The 21,444-nt window shown below is 28.4% G+C and overlaps 1 protein-coding gene and 1 non-coding gene across 3 annotated transcripts in view; both read right to left on the bottom strand.

Annotated features, from left to right (window-relative positions):
- Positions 1 to 17,885, bottom strand: part of LOC129292673 (two-component response regulator-like APRR7) — a 49,355-nt gene extending 31,470 nt beyond the window's left edge. For both annotated transcript variants that reach the window (XM_054930269.1, XM_054930270.1), the window contains exons 1-2: positions 17,764 to 17,885; positions 17,507 to 17,601 (exon numbers count right to left, since the gene is read on the bottom strand). The gene's annotated coding sequence lies outside the window, so the exon portion shown is untranslated. The remainder of the gene's footprint in view (positions 1 to 17,506; positions 17,602 to 17,763) is intronic.
- A 2,107-nt stretch (positions 17,886 to 19,992) lies between these two features.
- On the bottom strand, positions 19,993 to 20,186 carry LOC129294043 (small nucleolar RNA U3). The gene has a single exon (XR_008589285.1). It is a non-coding gene; the product is annotated as a small nucleolar RNA U3 (small nucleolar RNA).
- Between the last annotated feature and the right edge of the window lie 1,258 nt (positions 20,187 to 21,444).

Below are 21,444 nucleotides of genomic sequence, written 5' to 3'. Positions count from 1 at the left end.
TTATATTAGAACTTTTGGGGGATTAAATTTCAATACGAAGAAAGGGCATAATACATGAGAAACACTAATTTTTAAGTTGTTATACTATTACTTTTTTTTTTCAATCACTAGCATACAATTTTAAAGAATAGGATTATTATATAGGATAAGATCTTTTTAAATTAGTTTAGTTATTAGTTTAACTAGTTATAAGTTCTTAATAAAATTAAAGAGGAAAAATATATGCAAGCATGTGGCTAGTACCTCCTTAACTAATTCCATATATATCTTTCCCTAACTCTTCTAGCCACTAATCACAATTCTCTCTATCATCCATGCTAGATTGAATTATGGATAAAGAATTGTTGTATGCCAATTTTCTATCTAAGGAATATTGGGATGGAATGGTGGACTTTATTAGGTTTGCAGTTAAGCATGCCAAATACCCTAATAGAATTGTTTGTCCATCTTTAAAGTGCTAACTCGTAAAGCAAGTTACTCCATCTACTTGTAAAGACCACTTAGTAATTCGTGGAAGTGATCAAAGTTATATGTATTAGATAATACATGGAGAGACAAGGGATGATATTAGTAGTAGTTGAAAGCATAGCAAAAACTATACAGTATCACCTAATTTTGACAAAAGTACATATGAGGAACATCATCTTGAAAAGATGGACAAAGTGATTTTAGAGAACTTTGAGGATTGTCTTGAAGTATTTGAGAAGTTGAAAATTAATGCAAAGAAACTATTATACTTTAGTTGAACTAAATTCACAAAATTGTCAGTAGTGTCAAAATTGTATAATTTGAAAGAAAAAATGAATGGAGTGATAAAAGTTTCACAAAGTTTCTTGCACTTGTGAAAAAAATGCTATTGAAGGATAATGAGCTTCTTAGCCTAACACATGATGCGAAAAAGAAATTACACTCTATTAACATAAGTTATATAAAAGATACATGCTTGCCTTAACAATTATCTTTTATTTATGAATGAATATGCGTCATGGACTAAGTTTCCTTAGTGTAATGCCTAACACAAGTAGAACAATGGATTAAGTCTAGTTAATGCACTATGATATTTTCCAACCATACCTAGATTTTATACACATGTATAGTAATGCAGAAGTTGTGAAAAACTTCACATTGTATGTTAATCAAAGGATTAAAGATGGCATGCTTCACCATCTTGTTTTAAAGAAAAACCTAATAATGCATGTTGATCAAAGGAAGAAGATTGATAATGAGTATCTTGAATTCGAGAAAGAAACTAGGAACTTATGTCTTGATTTGTCTACTAATGGGATGAGTCTGCATGGGCTTCAAAGCAACATCCATAATACTCATCTACTAATTTTTTTACTTTATAATCTTCCTACATGGCTTTGAATGAATCATAAGTACATGATATTGTCCATGCTAATTACAAGACCCAAGCATCTAGGAATGACATAGACATATACTTGGCTTCTCTGATTGAAGACTTCATCCTAATATGAAATTTAGGTGTAGAGCTATACATGATAGGGAAATAAAGATTATATTTGATAGCTATATTCTTTAGTACAATCAATGACTTTCCTATGTATAGTAATCTTTTGGGATACAACATTAAAAGGAAAATAAGATACCCTATTTACAAATAGGCTAGTACATACTTGATGAGGTTGAAACATGGTATTAAAAATATTTATCATGGGCATCATAGATTTTTACATTGGAATCATCATTTTTAGCAATTAAGAAAACTTTTTAATGCAAATTTAGAAGGTGGTAGGCCACCTTTGTCATTGATAGATGATTATCTATTTGAAAAGATAAAGGATTTGGATATTAGCTTTAGCAACCTTTTGATACGAGAGGTAGAAATGTGTGGGCATGCTTATATAAGATGAATGTATTCAATTAAGTGATACATAAAGATGTTGAAAGGCAATGTGAAAAATTGGAGTCAACCAAAGGGTTGTATTATAAAAGCAATATATTTGTGAAGAAGTGACATTAGCATTCCCATATCTTGACATGTGAAAAGAACAAGTAAAGAGAGGATAATGAGAAATAAAGTAGTTACCATCTTGAGTTTACAGTGAGAGCAACCACACCTATAAGTGTTGCACAACTTTGAAGAGATTGAAGAGTATATAGGTAAGGACATGACCAATAACCCTAAGAGGGCACTACAATAATTCATAAAGTTTATTGCACACAAATATTTGAAAGATCTTAATGCTAACTTTGTAGCTTAGGTTCCTCCCTTATTATAACTGTTTAATAAAATGGGAGGATTGGACTACATTTGTTACATGTTGTGAGGAGGCATTTAAAGTGATAATTATTCTTATTTCTTAAGTTTTTTTTATTTTTACTTGTATATATATGACCTAACTCTAAATATTTTGTTGTTTTCCTAGAAATTAAGTGCCCTAATTAAGGAAAGTATGAAGAAAAACAAATATCCCTATAGGAAAGGGCATTTGGGGTACACAAGGTTAGAGTAGCAACTGAAAGAGAATAAGGGGTTAGATATAACAAGATTTCACCATATGCTATAGGCATTGGCTCAAGCTAAGAAAGAGGGAACTATTGACAATCCTAGTGTGAAAGAGGTTATCAATAAATTTGTAAATATTACTTCTTTTTATCAATAAAAATTTATTATGATCCTCGAAATAATCATATTTACTTCGCATAGGATGTCATCTCTTAGAAAATCTCATAAGGCAAGCTACCTTAGGATGAGGATATTTTAGCAAAAGTGTTAGGGAATCTTGACCACTCTAGTCGTGTTATGGTATTGGCTTTGGCATCATGAAAAAGCAATATTGAAAAGGCAAAAAAATAAATCATTGAAGGCTTCTTCAAATGAGGTATTGATGAGTTGAAAGAAGAATAAAGGAGGAAGAAAGAGCAAATACAAGCACAAGTACAACTAATTGAAATGCTAATTAAGGGGGAGAATGTTGGGAGGCAATTGGTAGACATTAGCCCCAACAAGAAAGACAGTTGTGCAATTTCACCTATTCACCTACTCAAGTTATAATTGCTCATCTTCTTAATTTACTACAATTTTTCCCTTAATACTAATTGAAATTATTGGTATAGGATAAGACTAAATGCAATTATCTGATATCTAGTCTTATACACAATTTGGTTGCAATGGGCCATGTATACAACATTGTAAGGGATAAGCTTCATAATAAGACATTTCCTACTAGCTATTTACGGGTAGTCTTGAAGTTTTCTACATATGTCAATTATGCCTTGCCCTTGCCCTTAGAAGATATAGATACAGTAGAAGTAGTGGAAAGTTTTGTTATATGGCATTCCCATCTTATTATAGTAGTAAAGGCAAAATTAATAAAGGTATGTTAGATACTATGTTTTAATTTAATGTGTTTAAAATATTGTAATTTGATTAATTGATTTGTTTCACAATAGAAAGGGAAGAGCATCGTGAAAGGTAAAAAGTCTAGAAAATATAAGGAGTTGATCATGTTTCTAAAGAATCCAATGGCAGTGCCTAAAATAGTAGAAACTAAATATTATGCTACTTTTGAAGCTTTTAAAGAGGCATAAAAGTTAACAGTTAACAATCTACTAAGAGATGTTATCTTTCTTTAAAGGATATATGCAATATAGATGGTTCCTTTGACTCAATTAGAGAGGTTATAAATGATATTATCAAGCATAAGATTGCAAGCACTAGTTGATGTAACTTTTATACAAGGTATTTCTTTAACTAGAAATGACTAGTTAGTTACTTGGATTATAATATATATATATATATATATGCTTGTTTTGAATTCAAGGTACCTTTACAACACATTCATGGTGCCAAATGGCCTAGAATCAAGGTTGAAGTTTATCAATCCCTATGATGTCTAACCCACAATAACATAACTCTAGAAGTTCTTGACAAGGGAAACAAATAAGGATAACTTTTTCTTAACTCATTAATGCTAGGGTTGAGTAACTACTTGATACTACTTAATTTTTTATATTTAATTTTTTCAAGAATTGTCATTTTCTTTTTAAGGTGTACTACATTCTTTTTGTAGTTAATCATGTTGCCCTAAATATAAGGTACTTCGATTCTCTTGATGGGCAATCAAGAAAAATGAAAGAGATAATGGGTCTTTTTAATGAGTAAGCTAAATAAATGCCGCGCTTATTTTAAATTAGTAATTCCCATGTAATTTCTCATATCAAGTTTTTGCTTTCTTATTGGAGCTATAGTGATGTAACACAAGATGCAATTTTCCATGCCCCCCATTAAAATTTTATGACACTGTATACACATATACCATAATAAAGGTATTCACTTAGCTAATTTTTTAAGTATTTATAACGATCATACCATTTGATTAATCATTGGTTGTATGCAAGTTTAGTGTTAGAAATGATTTATCATTACTTTAAACTATTCAAGCATGCTTGTATATACTAAAACCTTAAGAAATATATGTTTTAATCATTTTCAAGCATGCTTGTATGTTTAAATGTGTTGTTGCTTGTAGTGATGCACTTGTAGGGGTTGTTGTTGGATGGTGGATGTTATGGATTTGTATTATCTAGTTTATCCTTTAACCATATGGTAGGCCATCACTCAATGGATAATGGGTGGCAACTGTAAGGCCTTACATTTTTCTTTGACCAAGATTGCAATAGAAATGTGGGACAATGACACCTCCTAGTTTGTTCTTCAAAGAAGGGAGCCATAGTTCAATCTAAAGTACTACTCCATTTATAACTTTTGCATTGGTATATGTGGACTAATCTATTCATGTAGATTAGGCCCTATTGGATTATGTATTAGCTTATAGCTCTAGCCAACAATAAGATTGGGAAAAAGTGAAATCAAGGATAAGGTTGGCCATTAGAACCACATTTGTATGTTTAATGAGTTTTCTTATATGTTCATAAGAAAATTATGAATTATGAATTATATTGTGAAAGTATTTGTAAAAATGATCATAAATAATTTATGAAATGAAGTTCTATGTATTTAAGTTAGAATATAGTTTAGAAATTAATTTTGAAATGATTTATTACTATTGTATCTTAGAATTACCAATTGTTATTCATATGTTATATTTCACAAGTTACCTTTTACCATTTTTCAGTGAGGATTTTGATAGGACTCAAGGGCCTGCATCAAAGTATTGAGCCTTATGGTTCTTTCTATACTCCTTTTTTGTGTAGCACATGTCCTTTTATGTTATTTATCATTTTCCATGACTTAAGACCTCTTATAAGTTATGATTTGGTTTTGCAAACATTAATTTTGATATTTTAATAGTTTATGACATGATATGATGTTTTACTTTCTTGAATAGTGTTTGATAAATTAATGGGCTTATCAGCCCCATGTTTGGGAACTTTGCTAAATGGAAATGAAAGTATTATTTAATATGTCATTTGGTGTAGGCTTATTTGTTGAACAATATTTTGGGCTTTAAATACCCTAACCCACATGTATGATTTTTAAATTAGTTTTTCAAATCCCAAATGGTTTTTTGTTTGCATTGTGTTAAAAGGGTTAAGTGTTAAATATTTGAAATTAAGGTATTACATTTTTTTGTATCCAAGATGCTCATTTCAAGGCTCTATGGTTTTGGTTTTCAAAATTTTGTTAGAAATCATGGTAATGTAGTCTAGAGATGTGTGCACGTTCCTTGTTAAATAGTATTTAAATGTTATATATATTCATTTACGTTTAGTAAATAATTACTTGTGTGCTTATGTTGGTGTCTATAAGAGGGGAGAAGATGGTTAATACTCACAGGGCTCAATCTAACAACTAACCCCTGCCTTAAGATAACGATGCCATCCTTAAGGAAATGTGGAATCTTGTGTTAGGTATTGATATACAAGTAATTGGACACAAAGATAAGTTAGTTGGCATGAAGGGATGTAGTGATCAACATTGTGGTCTACATATGCATGAAAATGGCCATATGAATGAGGAAGCCCAAAGCAATCATTTGTATGATAGGGTTAACTTGATCAACATTGATGTAAGAAATAGTAATATACACTCCAAGGAGCACTAAATGACATCTATCACCCAAATAATATTTTGGGACACTAAACACCTCTTAGAAGAAGGTACTTGTGGCAAAGCAATTGCTACAAAAGCCAATGAAAAAGTGGTGGGATAGCCTTAAGCCTAATGAAAAGAGCATTTTGACTCAAGAAGATTCCAAAGAGATGTTCTATCAATATTATTTCCCTTCTACTTTGAGAACTATTAAGGAAGTAAAATTTTACACCTTCAAATAAGGTACCTAAATGATAAGGAGTTCTTTTCCTATTTCTTAGAACTAGCTTGGTTTATCGCATGTCTTTAGAAGTATTATGAAACCAAGTAGACGGCAAAGAAGTTACTAGGGAAGACAAAGCTAGAGTATAGGATAGCACTAGACCTATTTCATTTTCATGCTTTTAAAGAGATGTGCACTAAATTTGCATCACCGTAAGTAGGATAAAGGGGGAGGAGGTTGAGAAAAGAAGGGATTCATTTATAAGGACCTCTCCATAATTGGAATCAATAAGAGGGGAGGCTATAATTCTAGTATATAGATCAAGATGATCAAGGAGTACAAATAAGAGGCTGAATTATCCAAAAAGAAGTCAGTTTCTTAGAGATAAAGATCATAGAGAGTCTCTACTGCTATAACAATCAGCACCACTAACACTCACAAGTGTGCTCTATGTGGGAGCTTGCATTAAAGGAAATGTTTCATATGCTTCAAGTACGAGAAGCTAGGACATATCTATGGATTCTATAAAGATTGATCATGTGAAGCCTATGAGATCAAAGATGTAATGCTAGGTAGAGTTTTTTTCTATGTCACAACAAGAGGCTAACATTGCACCTAACCTAATTAAAAGTACCCTAAAACTTCAAGAACATCATATCGCTGCTTTGTGTAACTCTAATGTAACCCATTCTTTTTTGTCCTTTAATTATGTGAAAGTATCTATGCCAAAGAGAACCTTTGTAAAAACTTCAAAAGCTTGTTTGAATTGCACAGTGAAGTCAAAAATAAGTGCTACTATTCTGTGTTTTACTAAAGAACAAATGTTAGCCTAACTTTCCTTTTTGTGTATGTTGATGACATTATGATAACTAAGAGTGATACCTTAAGTATTTCATCACTTAAGTTGTTCCTTTATTCTTACTTTCAAATGAAGGATTTGTGACCATTGAAATGCTCTTTGGGAATTGACTTTTTGAGGAGCAAGAAGGGCATTATTCTGTCTTAGAGAAAACGTGTTCTTGATATGTTAAAGGAAACAAGAAAACTAGCAGTCGTGTTATGCAATTATCCTATGATCCCTAACCCAAACCTTGATACTAATAAAAGTTTATTATTTGGCAAACCTAAGAGGTATAGAAGATTGATTGGAAAAATTAAACTATCTTATAGTGAATCATCTTGATATTGCTTATCTGGTCAGTATGCTCAATCAATTTATGGTCTCACCCATATTTAATCAATAGGAGGCTTTAGAGTATGTTTTACATTATTTGAAGGCAGTCCTGGAGTATAGTATATTGTATAGTAATCATAGTCATACTAATATTATGTGTTTTTGCTATGCAAAATATAGAGGATCCAAAACTATTAAACAATCCACCACTAGATATTGTGTATTTACGAGAGGAAATTTAGTGTCCTAGAAGAGAAAGAAGCAAGATATGGTGTCTCTGTCAAGTACATAATCATTATTAAGAGCCATAGCACAATCTATGTGCAAAATGGTACAGATATATTAATTATTGAAGGAAGTTAACCATAATACTTCATTATCGGCAAAGTTGTGGTACAATAGTAAAGTTGAACTACATATAGTCTCTAATATTGTATTTTATAAACATATAAAGCACCTCAAAAGTGATTTTCATTTTATATTTCATGAATGGCCAATGGAACCTAGTAATGACTGAAGATCATTAGGTTTAAAGAGTGATTAGATCCGATTTGCATTTAGAATCGAGATCAATTGGAGCTTAGAACTCACTCATAAGGCTTGGAAGCAAGGATCTTACTAACTGGACAATTATTGAGCAGTGGACTTTCATTATATGTGAGCCTTAGAGGTGGATGATAGAGAAACTAGAGTCACACTAGATGGAAAGAGTTGAGGATTCATGTTGGGTTTGATGAGCCACACATTTAAGCATATTTTTACAAATATTTGGATTTGAAAAATTAAGATTTTTTAGTATAACTGGGCTTTTAAGCCCGGCCTTGTAAAAATGGGCTTAAGCTTTGGTGGTTTACTAAACCCATTTTAATTTTTTTAAAAAAATTACATTAAAACACTTCTATTCTTTTTTTTTAATTACGAACTCTTCTATTCTCTTTTTCTTGGTTGGTTTTGAGATTTTGGGTTTTGTCTTGTTTGAGATCTTGGTCTCTATGGATTTGATTGACTTTGATCCTTGTGTTTTTTATTTCTTATAGCATGAGTTCATTTTGTTTCACCCATCAAACTGTTGTTTGGATCAATTGATAACTAAAACCATTATTATTCCATTGCTTCTTTTTTATTCCATAGCTTTTTTTTATTAAAGATTGTGCTTTCTTGATGCTCACTAATTTATAGATTTTTATGACATGATCTAGTTGCTTCTCCTTCTTCACCACATTAGCACTCAATACCCACAACAAATTATTGATAGATGTGATATCTATGATTTTGAAAATCACTCTTTGAATTTTTTTTTGCTAATGTCTAATAAGATATTTATTGAAAATCACTATTTTCTATATGATGATGATATAGATTTTTTTTATTTATTTTAAATTTTAAAAATTTTTAATTTTTAATTTTATAATGTTGAACTTTATTTTTTAAAATTTTAAATTATTTTTTAAACAAAAGGGGCTTATGGGCATTAATGAATCTAGGAGGCATGTAGGGGGTCATTGCCCCCCTAGTCTAAACCATTCTTTATAAATATGACAATTTTTATTTATAAAATGTGTTGAGATCAATTCCCCCCCCCCATTTTAGATAAATTTTCAATTTTGGCCCTTATATAATCATTTCTAGATTTGTCCCTGCTCATAGGCCTAGCTTTGAGCCTGTTGAATAAGGGTCAGGCTTTTAAAAAGCAATCAATTTTAGAGAAATTAGGCTTATAGGCCAAAGCCCTTATAGGCCAAGCCTATAAGTTCTAGGCCCACCCATTTCCCATCTCTAGATGGAGGTTTACAAATAAGGACTATAAAAAACTAAAAGGACTGAGGAGATAAGAAAAGCCATTTTAGAGAAGACATATATTAGAGCAAATATACCATTCATCTTGGTATAATTAAGATATTTAATGACTAGGGGTGAAAAAAGATGTGAGTGAGTTTGTGAATCATTGTATGACTTGCCAAAGGGTTAGGATTGAGCCTTAAAAGCCTCTTAGAATGGAAATGAGAAGGCATATCTATGGATTTCATTATGATACTATGGAAAACACCTTTTAGATATGACATAATAGGGGTGATTATAGATAGGTTGACTAAATTTGGTCATTTTCTAGGTATCAAGTCCAATTATCAACTTGAGAGGGTTAGCTTAGGTATATGTGAAGGAGATTGTAAGACTTCACAAGATGCCCAAGAGCATTATACCAAAATGAGATCCAAGGTTTATACTTAGCTTTGAGATTATGAAGATCATTGCAAGATGCTATTTGTGGTCACAAATACGATTTAGAACCACTTATCATCCTTAAACAGGCTAATAGGACCATTAAAATATTGGAGGATATGTTGAAAGCTTATGTGTTCTAGAATTAAGAGGTAGTGGGGACAGTCAGTTATCATTATAGTTTAATTTTCCTCCAACAACAATTATCAAATAAGGAAGATGGTATCTTTTAAGGTGTTTTATAGGAGAAAGTGTCAATTATTGCATTGTTGGACTAAATTAATGGAAAGGAATATATTGGGTATGGACTTGGTGGATCAGACCATCCAAAAAATTGAGATGATTAAGCATATATAAGTTGTTTGTTATGCACAAAACAAGTAGAATAGCTACAACAATAGGCAAAGGCGGTCATTAGAGTTTATGGTGTGGTACCATATGTTTTTTTAGGGTGACACTGATGACTAATATTATTGGTAGATCTATCAAAGTAATTCTCAAAGACTAACAATTATAATTATCCTAAGTAATTCTCAAAGGTTGCCAACCATAATTTTATATATTCAGCTTTGTTTTGGTTTACAATCATGGTAGAATGATACTTAGGTCCCAAAACAATAAAGTAATGACGATTAGGTCCCTAGCAAAATTTTTTGAAAAAAAAATTGAAAATATCAATCTAGATATTTATAAATTCAAGGGTTTTAATTGTAAATAAATATTATAAGTATCAAATGTAACTCCTAGATTGTAACAAAAATTTATATTTTTAACTATTTAAATTAATATTCACAACTCATTTCTTTAGAAAATTTTGTCGAAACCCCACTATCATTAATTCAATAACCGTTTAGGATTAGACTGTCATTCTCTCTTGCAGCCACTCCAATCTTTATTTCTTACCACATTATTCATTTTCATCTGTTCAGCTCATTGTTGGGAATAGTTATTATTGATTAAAAAGTAGGGAAATTGCATTTTTAATTCCAACTTAAATTTTTACTATGAAACTGATCTATATACTATAAATTTAATAAAAAATAAATAAAATATATTTAATCTTTTTGAGCTATTATGAGAAGTAAATTTAACAGAATTTAATAATGGAAAACAACTAACCAACAGTAATTGGTTTATGTATTATCTAAAATATTTATTCAATTTTAAGTATGGAAAAATTTATCTCTATTAGAACTTTATACGTATGCGTGTGTGATTTAACTTAGTTCTATTCAAATTATAGGGCTTAATGTAACTTTAATATTAATATCACAAATATAAATTCATATTAATATATGTTATTTCAAATTTATGACTAATTTGATTTATTTTTCAAGCTTCTTTTAATATAAATTGGATATTGAACTATTTATTAATAAATTTGTTGTTCTTCTTGGTGTTCAATGAAAAGCTCTCCACCTTGTTTTCTCCTCAAACTTGAGGAGACTTCCAATTCATTATCATAGGTAAGTTTTAACTCATGAGAAGTCTTCCCGCCTTAAGTTTTTCTTCGAGAGCTCATAACAAATTTTAAATAACAACTTGAAAAAAAAAAATAACAACTAAAATTAGTTGTCATTTTTATTTATTGTCAATAAACTTGATAGTATTTAAATGCTATAAAGTACTGATGTTTTAAATTACCTCACATATTCAAATCGATATTATGATATCAATATTCATCGATATTTCTTTGATACGAATTCATAAAATATTGAAATGTTATTTTTAAATTTTAAAAATTTTTAATTTTTATTACATATCCAATATTTTTAGATTGTGAGTTAATATTTTAACGCTGATACTTTGAAACTATTTTTAAAATATTAAATTTCATTAAATATTGCGATATTAATTTGTTTGCTTCTAATATGTTTATGTGATTTCTTTTAAAGTTAAATATTATATTTTTCTTAAAAAATAAGTTTTATATTTTTTGAGCAAAAAATAAGTTTTATATATAATAAAAGGATAAAAAATATTTTTTTATTATAAAAATATAGGAATATAATCTTTTGGCATATAAATCCTAAGTATGAAACTCTTAGTAGAGGCTAGACGGCAGGCAATTAGGTAGAGATGGAATAAAAATATAATTAATAATTATGTTTTTCTTGGTATTACTATAAAGAACTATATATGCATGTTAGGTTGAATATTTTCTAAATTAAAATTTTATTTTTAATGTTCTTATGATTTTTGTTATAACTATATTTACACAAATTGAAAATATATCGTATCCTATATTTTTAAAAGTAAAAGTACCAACGTATCAAATGCATATCATATTCAATACACGTATTAATATCTATCTAACATAGTTTAAATGTATTGTACATGTGAAATTGATTATGTGTAATTCTCTCTTTAACTTTTTCTATTTTTTCCCTTATTTTAAAGTGGTTAATTCTTTTTTAAAGTAAAGGGACATGTGCTAATGCCCGGAGGTTACAAGCGAGATCGAACTTATGACCTCTCACTTATGGGAGAGTTCTCATATTATAAGGCTAAAAGATCATTAGTTAAAAGTGGTTAATTTTAGATAGAGACTTTATAGGGAAAAGTTGTAACGTACAATTAATTGTTTTTTTTTTTTGACCTTTTATAGCTTTATATGCAACATCCTCAAAGTACGTGGGATTGTTGGACCAAGTTTTTTTTCCTTTATTTGCATTTTTTATTTGTTCTTTTTGGGGGCTGTGAGATTTTACTTATATAATATATTTTACTTGTATAAGTTTCGTAAAATAAATTTATTTATAAATAAATTTTAAAAAATTTAAAAATTATAGCCAAGTTTTTTGGGACTTGAATATAATTTAAAATTATAATGTAAATATAATAATACCCCTATTAAAAATATATTACATCAATCAAATAATTTATAACTATATAATCAGTAATTTACAACTATCACTCCAATTTTTTACAATTATAACTTCAACTTTTTATATCAAATATTCAAGCCTTTTAACCATTAGATATATGAAGTTATAATTGTAAAAAGTTGAAATAATAGTTGTAAATTAATAATGAAGTAGCTATAAACAATTAATGTTAAACTTTTTAATAATACATTATTAATTTAACTATTAGATATGTAAAGTTATAGTTATAAAAAGTTAAAGTAATAGTTGTAAATTATTGATGAAGTGGTTGTAAACTATTTGATTGATATAATATATTTTTAATAAGGACATTATTATATTTTAACCTTAATTTTAAATTACACTCGGGTCTCAAAAAATTTGGTTATAGTTTTTGAATTTTGTGGGATTTAATCATAAAAAAGTTTACTCCACGAGACTTGTATGTAAAAATTTTCCTACAATCTCTACTACTTGTTTTTCTAATTAATCTCATGAGCCGCGAGAGACCAAAAAAATAAATCAATCAAGACATAATTTATACTTAAAGTATATATTAATAGTTTTATAAAAAATAATTTTAAATATCTGTTAAATTATATTAATGTTATATGTTAATAAAATTAAATATTAAAAAATCATGCATAAAACATAACATTATAATAACATAAAAGATTCTCTTTATATATTTTTATATCTATCAGAATCATATTTTTTTAATTTTCATTAAATAAAATTTATACACCTCTTTTGTATGATAGAGAATTTTTTTAATAAAACTTTTCATAAAAAATTTTCTTATAAATTATTTCTTCTATTTCAAAACTATTGTTATTTATGGTTATAAAACACACACATATAATTTTAGATAATAATTTTTTTAGTGGGGTAAGTAAAATTTTATACCAATGGGATAAGTGAAATTTTTTAAAGCATAGGACAATTAAAATTTTTTAAGCCGAGAAACTGGAATTATTTAAAGTCATCCGAGTTAATTTTTTCTTGCACCCACTGTCATAAATGTGGGTTCCCTTAGAGACCAAAAGCAAGAGGCACATAGGTTATTTTAAGGGGAATTACATATAAGTTTCTGATAAGAAAATTGATTACTTATGAATCTCATCTACTTTTAAATATTAAAATGTTACATATAGTTATAGAAATTTGATTTATAAATAGATTGAAAAAATAATTAATTTTTTTATTTGAGACGGGATTGTAATTCTTTCTTATTTTAATTAAATATGACATTGCAATCACAGATCCGTCTATTCTTACATAGGAGATAGTTTTATGTTGAACACTTGGTTAATCATCATTTGATAAGGATTTTAAAACCAAAACTCTTGATGGCCTCAGGTATTTCTCAGGCAAGGACGTGGCAAAGTCCGAGAAAGGTATGATTGTTGTCTCACAAACAAAATATTAATTAATTCGTTGGGATATAAATCATATAATTGAAGCTCCTGTAGATCCAAACTACTCTTCAAATCTTATTTATAAGGTAGAAAGAGAATATTAACTTTAATCATATTTATAAGGCATTGTACAATTTTTTATATTTATCTTTATCCTTTTCTTAATCCTTAATATATGTTAGAAAAAATTATTAAAAATAATTCTTTTTGTCTTTATTAAACAGTAGAGATAAAAATTTATTAAATTTTAAGATAGAGTTTATAAAATTTTTTAATTTTTTTATTTTGATAAAACATGATAGAAGTTTTATTTATATATATATATATATATATTGGACTGAAAGCAGTACAAATTATGACTTAGGATTGGCCAAAAAAAAAAATTATGACTTAGGAAAAGATAGCCTGTTTGAGGATATTGCAAAGTACAAGAAATTAACTAGTTGATAAACGCATTTATTGGAATATGCTTTATTGTCAACAATTTATGAGCAACAGAAGAACACATGGATTGGTAGTGCACAAATAACAAAATGCTATGGCCCACATGAAAGGATGAATCCTATGGAATCTTGGATCAGAAAGCAGAAGGAATCAATGGTGACCAAAAGTATAATTAGTTTAGAATATAGGGTAAATGAGCAAATTATTACCTAAACTTAAGACAAGGAGTATCATAGACCTTGAATTTGTTTATTATGCAAATTATTTCCTCAATTTTTAAAAACAGTACAATCTAGTCTTTGTTGTTAAAAAAAGTTAATTTTCACCTTTAGTTAACCAAAAAATGACTTCAAAAATTATAAAAAAGGACAAAAATTACAATAATGACCCAAAAAATTGCATAAATGTTTTTTTTGATTTTTTGTTCTTTTCTGTTATTTTCTTGTCAACTAAAAATTAAAATTAACTTTTGTTAATAGCAAGAGATAGATTGCACAATTTTTAAAAGTTGAGAAAATAATTTGTAGAATAAACAAGTTCAAAATTTATAGTACTACTTGTCTTAAAGTTTAGAAGATAATTTATTTACATACCCTAAAGTATAATATATATATATATATATATAGAGAGAGAGAGAGAGAGAGAGAGAGAGGGAGAGAGAGAGCCTCCCTCATTGCTAGGTATTTTTAGGGAGTATATGACTAGGGACAGATCTAGAAGCTGACACATGGGACCAAAATTGAAAGATTACAAATTGGGGAGTCAAAATTAGTTCTTGCATATTTTATAAATAAAAAATAGAAAAATATTTTTACATGTTCTTATAGTTTCACTCAATTTTAAATTAGGTCCCTATAATTTATTTTATTTTAATTGAACCCTTATAGTTTAATCAATTAAATTTTTAAATCCTTGAAGGTTTAAATCATTAAATTTTTCCTTTAAAAAGATTAAGGACATTACATTTTTATATTAAATGACTATATAATTTTAGAATTAATTACATACTTTTTGTAACTCAGAATGTATATAATTCAATTGTCTTCTAAATATTTTTAATACATATAGAACTTTCATAAAAAAGTTAATAAAATGTGTATTAAATCAAATTTTTTTAATTTTTGGCTAAAAGTATTAAATTAAATTTTTTGTGAACTCCAAGAGTATTTTTGTTTTGTAAAATTCATTATTAATGTTAACTTTCAAAGATTAACATATATAGTAAATCAAATTATAAGAGCTTGATTAAAATAAAATAAACTATAGACATCTAATTCAAAATTATAAGAACCTGCAAATTAATTTTCCCTAAAAATTAATACATTTTACAAAGAAAGTTTGTAATGTGGGGGATCCCCTCCTTATACGATCCCTGAATATGACTTAAGAGGGTCCTTCAAGAATTGAGAATTACTCTAAAAGGACCTACGGTTGTACTGTGTAATAACAATGCATCTGTTAGCATTGTTAAGTATCCAATACATCATTATATATAAGACTACACATGTTAAAATTGACATGATTTTATAAAAGAGAAGTAGACATATTCTAATAAAGGCTGTCAAGAGTAAAATTTGAAGAATTGTGATTTGTGTTATATATACATTGTTACTTTATACATAGTAGTTAGGGTTATTTGTTTTTGTTTTATTTTAGGTATAATGAAATTTTTGGTCCTCAAGTTTTTCACATTTATGGATTTGGTCCTTAAAATTTAATTTTTATCAATCAAATCTTTAAAAATTTCATAATCCTACAGAATTAGTACGTATAGTGTTATTTTTCCTTCAAACTTAAGGACTAATTACGTATAGTTATGAAACTTTATAACTTGATTGATAAACATTAAATTTTACAGATCAAATTGATAATTTAGATAAATTTAAGGGACAAAAAATTTAATTTTTAATTTATTTATTTGTGAGTTTATTAAGATTCTTTTTTAGTTGCTCAAGGTGTCCTCACAGTTAGCAACCGTGAGACTAATTCTCTAAAGAATCTAAGCATCATTTAAGGAGTTAACATTGTCCTCTCTCAAATGATATTTTTCCATACACACTTTCAGGAATCGAACACTGGAATGATGTTTAAAGGGCCTAAATTGCTACCATCTATGCCACATCCTTTTGATTTTATTATGATTCTTTTGATATAGTTTATACAAATTTTGTTTCATTAATTTTTTTTTAAAGAAGATTTTAGTTCATTAATATGAGAGATTTATTTGGGAAAGAGATTCTTGAAATCTCTAAACCAAATTTATCTTACCTATTGTATCGATTCATTGTCAATAAGACGCTCTCTAGAAATATATTATCTACTAAAATTTGTGTTTCATAGAGTGAGAATTCAATTTTCTCTCAAATTTTGCACAGAATGATGGCAAAAACTCCATCATATGAAATATTAATCTTTGGATTATTATCAATAAGAAGAAAACACTCTAGAAATAAAACAACCACCAAAATTGATTCTGAAAACTGAAAAATAAACTAACTTTGCGTCGCTAATTAGTCAGTTTATACAGATATTGCGAAACAAACTTAATTAAGTAACAATATGATCATGTATATGTGTATATGTATGCATAGATGCTTGTATGCATGCACGGTTGTGTATGTATACATCTATATGTATGTAAAGATATGCATCTCCCTTTGTGCACTAATAATAAAAATTAGGATTAATATCGGGTTTGAATCATTTGAGGTTGATATAGGTAAATTTCTGTAAAGTTTTCTTTTTTTTAAAAAAAAAAGAAGAAAATATTTTATATTTTATAAAAAATAATAAATTGAGATAAAATACTAGAATAAACTTCACATAAATTCATCCATCCCAACTTCACAGGATTTAAAGGAAAAAATATTTTATATTTTATAAAAAATAATAAGATGAGCGAAAATACTTAAAAAAGAAACTTCACATAAATTCAACAATCCCAACTCTAGAGAATTTAAATCCATTACGTTATTCTCGTTAGCGAAACAAAAGGCAAAAACTTGAAAAACAAAATTATGTCTTAACCACAAACTTGAAATATTTAACATCTAACTTTTCGAAGAATCAAATGGGTGAAAAGAAAAGACAGATCTCATACATGAGTAGTCCAATTTAACTCGAGGAAAACAAATAACATACCTCAAAGAAATAACTTGGAATGGAACTTGTTGTTATATGATGACAATCAAACAAATAAAGCTTCTTGGTTCAAACCATTCAGGTGATTATATTCCCTGCATATATAATAAATCAACAAAGAAAATATGTAAGAGAAACATATATAGAAGCTTCATTGGTTATAAATTAAGCCAGCTTGGTCGAAATTAATTAAGAAAAAGCCAAAAAGCAGAACCTAAACTTTAAAAATTCATATTTTACTTGCAAGACCAACATACCAGAAGACAGATAATCTGTGTGTGTAAGGAACAAAGCAAAGCTTCAATGGTGAGAGAGTTTTTGGTGAAGAGAAGAGGAGAGAGAGAGAGAGAATGAGAGAGAGTGTGTGTGAGAGTTTATTTGGAGGCGAAGGAATAAAAATACATATATAAAGAATGAAATATAAGAGAATTGGTAAAGTGTAAGAGAGAGAGTGAGTTAGACCCACCATAGTGCTGACGTGAAAGAATGGAAGCCATGAACATGGACACGGGGGATGCCACGTAGGAGGATGACGTGGACGGATATCTAAAGCTGGGCTGTGAATAATACTTAGCCATGGATCCCCATGTGATCCCTGTAGATCTGAAGTCAACACGTAGCACAAATGGATGCAGAGCTAAAGATTATTATGCTTTATTTGGTTCTTTGCTTTTTCCATGGTGCGCCCCAAGACGATGTTGTTCCTAGTGGTGTCACGTGAACACGCTATCTTATTTTCAATGCTCACATCCGAATCATCCAAAGCATCCTCCGGTTGCGAAGGGAATGTAAAATGCATAATCTAGAGGGTAATGAAAAAAGTTAAAAATAAATTAATACAATTATAAAAAAAAAAGAAAAGAGTCACTTTTATCCTTGAAATTTTTGCTCGAGGATTATGAACATCTTAAAATAGATATTGGGTCATTTCAATCTCTAATTTACCATTCGAAACTTTTTCACTATTAGAAAAATGCATATTAATAAGGGATTATTTATTTTTCTCTAAAATATCAAATTAGTAAAGGGTATTAACTTCATAGCTTGACTTAAAATTAATAAGAAAAATAGCGAGAGACTGTCAATCCTTCTTTAAAATAAGAGAATTAGTGAGGAAAATAGCAAGTGATGATAAATCTCTCTCTAAAATAAAATAATTAACAAGAAAAATAGCAAGGGGCAACTAATCCTTCTCTAAAATAAGAAAATTGGTGAGGAAACTACCAAAAGATTATCAATCTCTCTCTAAAATAAGATAATTGGTGAAAAAAATAGCGAAGAACTACCAATCTCTTTCTAAAATAAGATAATTAGTGATAAATTTAACGAGGGATTCTATCCCTAGCTAATTACTAAAAAAAAAGTTTTAACTTTTGGCAATGACTTTTAATTATATATTTAATTAATTTTATTTAAAAATAAAAATTAAATTTAAAAATTAACTAAAATATTCATAATAAAATTATTTAATATTTAATATTTTCTTTATTTTAAGTTTATTTTCATTAATAAAATAATATTTTATTGAAAATATAATATAAAAAATAATTTAAATAGAATATAAATATTTTAACTTATTAATAATTGAAAATAAAATTTAATATGTATAAATGTGCATATTTTTATAATAGATTATTTAATATATTTCTGTAGTTAAATAATATATACTTAATTTTTCATACAATGACTGCAGGTGTCTTTCAGTTCAACTAACAAAGAATGAAAGTATAAGGCTTGAAAGGTATGAGGCCAAGGGTTCAAGTCTTAACTTTGACATAAACATAATAAATATATGACATGATAAGAAGCAAGTGACATAGCCCAAGGTAAATAATGATATGTCATGAATTGTCACACATGTGACAGGTGATAGAGCACAAAATGATAGGAAACATGGTGGTTGACGAAACACAAGATTGTTGGTAATATGTCATAAGTTAACCCACACATAATAAGTGATGTGGTATCATTATTTTTAAATATAGGCATATTTATCCCTCGCTAAATTATTAAATTTTAAATAGTATTAGCAAGGTATTTAGTCTCTCGCTAAAAATTTAGTCCCTCATTAAATTTAGTAAACTTTTTTTTAGCTATGAATTTAGTGAGGAATTTGTCCCTCACCAAATTCAATTTTTCTAGTAGTATTTGTTTAGAGTCTATGAGTACCTTAAAGAAAAAGTTTAAAAATAAAAATAAATCTTAATCCAATATTTTATTATAAAAATAGTAGGACTCACTTCATTAAAAAACAGAAGTTATGATGCATTGATGTGAGGTGATAAGGTAGCGTATATTGAACATTCAAGGACAGAAATGACTTAATATTGAGTTAAGGGTACTGGCGAACTTTAGAAAAGTTCAAAAACAAAAGCAACACTTATCCTTATAAAAATTATAATTGTTCTAACGTGATTTTTTTTAACAATTTATATAGTTTGAACCCTCGTATTGCTTAAAAGCAACCTAAGACTCTCCCCCTTGAGTACTTGTCAAGACAATCAAGCGACCATCCAAATTGCGCCCAAGCTGAGGCCGAACAGGTTGGAGCAACAGGCCAGTAGTCATGCTCTAGTCACGTGATCTTTGGTTATCATCCAAATTGTGGCTGTTGTCTCCTTGAAACTCAAGGACAAAGTGTGACAAGCCTATACAACATATCCTGTTCAAGTAAGGTCGTGCTCTCTCTCTTGATCAGTAAATCAAATAATTACCATTGATGTTCAGACACACACACACTACTTCCTTATTCAATGTGCGTGAATATGATGAATGCAAAGGATTCAACTTCAGCATCCCACATCAAAATTGGCCAATAAAGTTATGTATTAAATTCCTAAACTAAGTGGCCTTAGTAATTGATGCTATCAACTGCTGGAATAATATTATGGCCAACTTTTTAGGGACTTCTTCGTTACATACTTTACATAATTAGACATCCTTGAATTACTGTATGCAAAAAACCATAACAAAATCAAGTTTTTAGTTAATTAAAGTTTATTATAATTTATAATTTAAGGCAATTAAGGTTTATGTGTATTTTGTCAAGGAATATCTTTGAGATATAAGTGATGATGTCTTTCATAAATTTTATGAGGTAATAGCCACAATCTTGATTCTGATCTGGCTATAGTGAACATTGTAAAAAACCAAAAATCAATGAAGTGGTGTAATAATTGATGGTTCCTTAATTAAAAGCATGGCTAATTAAATGAATCCATCTACTTGGTTTCATTCCATGTGTATATAGAGTTGTATGTCTTCAAGGGGCTAGGGACAAGCTTTTTGTCTCACCATATATTATCTAACACTTGTAAGTTGTAACTTTGATTCATCCCATTAATTATTAAATGCTCTTCACAAGTATTTATGCTAACCCTCTTCACAGGGAATCAAATTAAACACGGGCAAACATGCTAAACTACAAACTTAATGAAATATGCACTCCATCTTAATATTGTTTGGATAGATTATTGATAGACTTTCATTCCTTATTTATAATTTCAATATAGCATGAAAAATTTAGAGGGAAATCAATTTTTGATTTTGGAAGATATTGGGAGAGCTAGAGAAAGATAGGGAATCAATTTTTAATTTTAAAAAAGAAAGGGTATTCTATAAGTCATTAGTCACTTCCTTGCACAAATTTTTCATCTTTAATTGTATTAAGAACTTGTAACTAACTAAACTAATCTAACAAAGATCTAATCTTACAAAGTAATCATATGTTCCATAAAATTAAATGCTATCCGTTAAACAAACAATTCATCAACATAACAACTTAAAAATGAAAGTTTTCCATTAGGATATCAAGAGTGAGTTAACATGGCTTAATATGAGGAAAAGTCTCACATTAGATAAAATTAAATTAAAAAAGATATATATATAAATGAAAAAACCTATAAAGTCGATGCCTTAAGAAATACAATGTTACACTC

The sequence above is a fragment of the Prosopis cineraria genome, unplaced genomic scaffold, assembly GCF_029017545.1.
Source record: "Prosopis cineraria cultivar Desert tree isolate PC_DT_omini unplaced genomic scaffold, ASM2901754v1 PC14, whole genome shotgun sequence".
Taxonomy (NCBI): Eukaryota; Viridiplantae; Streptophyta; class Magnoliopsida; order Fabales; family Fabaceae; genus Prosopis; species Prosopis cineraria.
The sequence above is the reverse complement of the archived record's forward strand: the minus strand, read 5'-3'. Positions and strand labels throughout refer to the sequence as shown.